Below are 6,824 nucleotides of genomic sequence, written 5' to 3'. Positions count from 1 at the left end.
ATTATATATAGATAGAATCGGGCAGTGTGCAAAAGAATCTGGAACCTTAAAATTCTTAATAGTTTGGGTCATTTGGGCCATAATATATCTAACACAAATGAAAGAAGATTTCTTCCAGTCTCTAATAGTAGGAGAAATGGAGTCTTTGACCTGCAGTGAAATAATGGAATGGGCAATAATGGTGTCATGGTTCATTTAGACGGCAAGAAATTAATAAGTTGTATCATGAAGGATTCCAGTTGCATCAATCTCAGATCCAGGTTGTGCGGCTCTAACTATTCTTAATAGCTATTAGGATAGTGGCGGAGCCAAAAACTTTTTTCAGGGGGTCAAACTAAATATAACAAAATTCTTAAGTACAAACAAATAATTTATTCAAAAGAAAGTACATTAATTGATAAATTAAATTTGACCTAACAAAGCTGTTTCATACATTCTTTTATAGTATTGCAATTTTTTATAATTGATTTTGAGCTTAATTTTTCAAATAATCTATTATTTTTAACAAGTATATACATATAGGAAAGAAGCATCACTTTTTTTTTTTTTTTTTGAGAACCAGATCCATAGAACAAACAAAAGAGAAACAAGCAAAACATAGCAATTACACAGCATCCATTCGAATTACATCAAACACGCAAGGAGGAATCTCTTCAAGCCACGCCATCTCTGTGTCAACATGAATAGCATTGCGGGCCAAAGTGTGAGCAACCTGGTTTGCCTCCCTCTTTGTGTGATGGAATTCACAGCTTTTCATGGCCTTTGACAAATGCTTCACGTCATCTATGATGCTTCCAATATGACAAGTAATTTCGTCAGTATCTTGGACAGTTTTAACCACCAAGAGTGAGTCACTCTCAATTATAACACAATTAAATCTAGTTTCAATTGCAAACCTGATAGCCCGCCGAATAGCCAATGCCTCAATGACCTCTGCATCTTGCACACCTTCCACTTTCTCTGACAAAGTAGCCAGCACCCATCCTTGACTGTCACGCACCACGACACCTATGCCTGCTTTATTAGTCTCTTTGAAGATAGCTCCATCAACATTAGCTTTGAACCAACCTTGAAGGGGTGGTACCCATTTCAAATTTTCCTTTGGTCTAGCAACTTTCATTCCTTCCTTCGTGGATTGAAATTCAAGTCTGAAGTTGTTGGCCCAAGAAACCACATCATGAGTGACTTTACCAAGCTCATTCACTCTTATTTTGTTTCGGCAAAACCATAAAGACCAAGCTAGGATTGCGAATAGCTCCTGTAACTTTGGTTGATCTAATTGGAAAATAAAATTTGTCACCTCCTCGAAATTCTAGTGCTGAGAATTGCAAAACAAGCTCCAAATTGGGCTGCTTTCCCACACAACCCTTACTGAAGGACAAAGTCATAGGATATGGTTTGTGTCCTCTTTGTCTGCACCACATCTATCACAAATTTCCCAAACTTGTACTCCCCATTTCTTTAAGTTCATCTTAGTGGGCAGTGAGTTAATTAGTGCTCTCCATAGGAAGTGCTTGATCTTTGAAGGGATGTTTAGCTTCCATATCTTACACCAAATATTATTCTCTTTGATGCATGAGCTACTTGGTTGATTAGCTTCCTCCCTTGCATGTACCCTTCAATAGGCACTACGGACTGTGTATTTGCCATCCTTCGATTCAGCCCAAATCAAGCGGTCAGGTGGTTTTTGATCATTCAATGAGAATTTTTTAATAAGAGTAACTTCCTCATGCCAAAAAATTTGGTCAATTAAATCATTTCTCCATCTCATGTTCTCCCAATCAATGAGCTCTTCAACTTTAGCATCATGAGGTAATTGACTAACTGGGGATTGGACCTTGTGTGTGTGTGAGTTTGGCAGCCATGGATCTACCCAAATTTTCACGTTATTACCTCTCCCAATCCGCCACTTGCTGCCCATCTCTATTATACGTTTAACGCCGTTTATACTATTCCAAGCATATGACCCCTTAGCCTGGTCATTTAGATTGAGAATATTCCCATCCTTAAAGAAGCGGTGTTGGAATACTTAGTAAGCCAAAGTGCTGTTGTTGTTTAATAGTCTCCAATATTGCTTTGCTAGGAGAGTTTCATTGAACTTTTTAATGTTTCTAATGCCCATACCGCCTCCAAATTTCGGTTTACAAAGTCTCTCCCAATTTACTTAGTGGATCTTGTGCCTCCTATCATCAACACCCCACCAAAACTTCCTTATCATGATCTCTAGTTCCTTGCAAAGGGAGGTGGGTAGCTGAAAACAGCTTATCACATACGTGGGAATTGCTTGTGCGACTGCCTTGATTAGAATTTCCTTGCCAGCCTATGACAGCAGTTTTTCACCCCACCCTTGTATCACTTGCCACACCCTCTCCTTTATGTTGCTAGAGGAAGCTTGTTTATTCCTCCCCACAAAAGAAGGCATGCTAAGATATTTTTCGAACTCTTTTATCTTTGGAATGCTAAGACTCGCCTGTATGGCATTCTTGGTATCTTCCTCCACATTTTTGCTAAAACAAATAGTAGTCTTGTCTTGGTTCAATTTTTGCCCCGACTCTACTTCATATTTCTACAGGATTTGTTGAATATTTCTACACTCCTCAATGTTTGCCCGGCAGAGGAGAAGACTGTCATCTGCAAAACAAAGGTTTGTGATCTTGGGACCTCCCCAACTTATGGCCACACCTGTGATTTTTCCTACCAACTCTGCTTCTTTCAATTTAGCTAATAGACCTTCTGCACAAATAAGAAAAAGATATGGGGAGAGAGGGTCGCCTTGATGCAAATCTCTCTCCAGGTGAATAGAACCACAAGGTTCACCATTAATAAGAACAGAATATGAAACTGAAGATATACATTGCATAATCAAAGAGATCCATTTTTCCTCAAAACCCATTTTTCTCATTCAACTCTATCGTATGCCTTACTCATGTCAAGTTTTATAGCCATAAAGCCCTTTCTACCCTCACATCTAGTTTTCATGTAATGAAGTGTTTCAAACGCCACCAAAACATTATCAATAATCAATCTACCAAGAGCAAATGCACTTTGAGTTTCAGATATGATTTTAGATAGAATGGGTTTTAGTCTATTAGCTATCACTTTAGACATGATTTTATATATAACATTACATAAACTAATGGGACGAAAATCAAACATTCTTTTAGGGCTTGAGACTTTTGGAAATAAGGTAATGAAAGTATGGTTTATGCTTTCTGGTATTTTACATGAGTTTAGGCAAGAAAAAACAGCATTAAGAACATGAGACCCAATAATATGCCAAAATGAATGATAAAAGAGTGCAAGCATACCATCTGGCCTGAGGGCCTTTAGGGGAGCCATGTGTCTCAAAGCAAGGTAAACCTCCTCTGTCGTGAACTCCTGTGAAAGTTCCTTGTTCATGTCGTCAATAATGATTTTGTGTAGTTCTTTGAGAGACTATTCACCTAGTTGTGGTCTCGTTGATGTGAAAAGATTTGTGAAATATTGTACAGCCACATCCTCAATTTTATCTACATCTTCATGCTATACTTCATCATTATCTTCAATTCCTTGAATCTAGTTGCCCCTCTTTCTCCTTGAAGCGTGAGTGTGGAAGAATTTAGTGTTTTGATCCCCACTTTGTAGCCAATTAATTCTGGATCTCTAATGCCACATATTTTCTTCTTTTACCAAGAGCACATTTACTTCTCTTCTCAAGTCAGCCTCTTGTTGGACAATGGCCTCAATTCAAGGTTCCTCTCCAAGCTTATGTAACTTCCTTTTCTTTTCCTGCAGAAGATTGGTAATCTCTCCAAAGTCCCTTTTGCTCCATTCTCCTAAATCCTGAGCACATAACTGAATACGCTCAAAAAGATTTTCCATATCTCCATCTCTTTCCTCCTCATCCCATGAATTTCTAACAGCAGCTTCACACCCTTCTAAGCCCACCCACATCGATTCAAACCGAAACGAACAATTCCTCTTTTTGTCTCTATTTTTTGTTCTCAAAATAATTGGCCTATGATCCAAGGAAGCCACTGTTAAATGTTGTATATACCCTTCATGAAAGGTATTTATCCACGCTGGGTTTGCAACCCCACGATCAAGTCTTTCAAATATGCCCACTTCTTCGCCATTCCTTCTGAACCAAGTAAATTTTGGACCTCTGTATCCCAAGTCCTTTAATCCACAATCATCCAAGGCATCCCTGAACTATTGAATTTGTCTTTCCGACCTCTGACACCCCCCCCCCCCCAACTTCTCATCAATGCTTAGTATTTCATTAAAATCTCCAAGGCATACCCATGCCTCATCCATATCTCTACGCAAGTGCCTTAAAAATTCCCATGATTCTTGACGCTTGCAAGTTTCCGAGTGTCCATAGAAACCCGTAAGTCTCCAATGACCTTTCTTCGAGCACTGGATGGTAGCGTCAATATGATTCTTTGAGTAGTTATTGATGGCAAGAGGAAAGGTGTTTTTCAAAAGAGAGCAAGTCCTCCATTGTGGCCATCCCTTGGGCATACAAGTTTGTTATCATAGCATAATTTAACTCGAATTTGTTCCAACTTGGATTCTTCCACTAGTGTCTCCATGAGAAACACCATGTCTGGCCTCTCCATTCTTACCATATCAATTAGCACTTGAACTGTCCATTGATTGCCAATACGACTGCAGTTCCAACTTAAACAACTCATCCTAAAGGGAATAGAAAGTTTCAGGGGTACAAACAGAGAAGCAAGCAAACCAAATAAAAGGGAAAGACCCAAAATCTAAACCCCGATAATCAAAATTGGAAAAATACTAAATCAAATAAACTACTCACTGCTGCGTTCCTTAGATCCTCAACTAAGATGACTTTACTCAACAAAAGCAATTAACACCGGCATGGAGAAGCCACCCTTGGTCGAATCACACCAGATCTAAAGGTGCCTACACTTGCCGGAAATTCTTCCCACAAAAAGATACTTCTGGCAGCTTCAACCACCCATACTGTCAACACAAAATCTCCACAGATGCTGTAGATGGTTGAGATTAGCCACTGGGAATCCAACCAGTGACAGTACTAGACCTACACAGGGAAAAAGAATCCACTCCTAAGGCAATGAAACCCACAAAGGGGAGGTGAAAGACCCATGAAGAGGTGTTGATGGGCTGACAATGGAACTATAGCTCACAAGGCAGCCAGGAAACTCGAGCGTACGCTAGTGGAATGGCCAAAACATGTGGCGAGAGGGAGAACTAGAACCATACAGTCCAGAGAGAAAAGAGAGATAGAGCCAATAGAAGCATCACTTTTATCTCTACAATTCCACACTATTAATTTAGCCTAAACAAAATAAAAATAAAAATCACCACAATTAAATCTATAACTCACATAGCACTATCAGCACAAATCCAAACGTATATAATAGATTTAAACTTAAAATATCACACGACACAAATCCACAAGCCACTCACACTATAGCACAAATCCAAACCTTTTGTTTGGCACATATCACAATGCAACACAAATCACAATGCACACAAATGAAAAACCATTAACACTACTATTGCAAACTTAAACTGGTAAAGTTGTTGAGTACAGCAAATAGAGAGACATATGTTTGTGAATTGCCTTGTTCCGTTGATCGTGGCTGTGGCTACTGCTACTCAAGGCATAGAGGCAACATGGCCACTGGCGACACGATTGGGGCTGGAGTGCACAGCATCCATGAGAGACATTTGAGTTTTTACTTTTCCTTTTCCTTTTCCTTTTCTTTTTCATTTTTTTCTTCTATACTAGGTATTACTATTATGGATTTGTAAATGAAGAGTTTTTTTTGGGTTATTAGGGCCTTTTTATTTTGCATTCTTTTTTGGGTATGTTGTTTTTATACTAATTATGGACTGGTTCAAAAGTTTTAGAGATCAATTATAAAAAATTTAAGGTCTATTTTTTTTTTTCTTTTGTGATAAAATTAAATTTTAAATTTTGAGAAGTTCAAACTCTAAAATTTCAAGGAGGGCCAATTAGTATATTTTTTGTTTGAATTGTGAATTTATCCTACCTCTAATGGAAAATTCTGAAAGTCAGAGGGAGCCATTACCTCCCCCTGGCTTTGTCTCTATTAATCAGGAAGTCTTCAGGGTTAGACTTTTGGCACGACTTGAAATACAAGGAACCTAGTAGACAACTAGGGTTGAAGATTATGCTTTGTTTATCTTTGAATTAAGTTTAATATATGTTGTTTACCTGGCACACATGCAATTTAAGATGTGCTGGCAAGTTTGTCATGATACAATTGTATACCCCTATTTAATCAAGAGTTTGACTTACCTCCAATACTTTTTTAACTGAAATTTTCTTTTGTTCTAATTAAAAACTATCACATCACCCACTAACTAAATAAAATATGGAGATTAAACTCACTACCATTTGTCATTGTATTTTTGAAACAAAAGAAGACATCAAATTAAAAAAGCAATGAAGCTAGGTAAGTCAAACCCTTTAATTAACGAAGTTTTCTAACATTCAAAGTCAAAAATTGAGGGGGAGAAAATTCATTAGTGGGCCAATGATAGATATCAATTTCATAGTTTTAAAAGTCCATATATGATGAACAAAATACTTTGACTTTGTATGTGAAAACTGTGTACACAAAATTTTGGCATTGTAATGACTGGCTACATTCATTAGAATTTGATTTGGTTTGTGTGGATAATTAAATAAGATGACCTCTCTCCTACCTAAGAGCATTTGCAATGGAAAATTGTATCCTATCCTATTTTACCATCTCAAAAAACTACTTTATCAATTATACCATATCATTTTACAACACACCCGATATCCCAAAATTTATTTT

This window comes from Quercus lobata, chromosome 6, assembly GCF_001633185.2.
Source record: "Quercus lobata isolate SW786 chromosome 6, ValleyOak3.0 Primary Assembly, whole genome shotgun sequence".
In the NCBI taxonomy this organism is placed as follows: Eukaryota; Viridiplantae; Streptophyta; class Magnoliopsida; order Fagales; family Fagaceae; genus Quercus; species Quercus lobata.
This window is presented reverse-complemented; position numbering follows the sequence as displayed.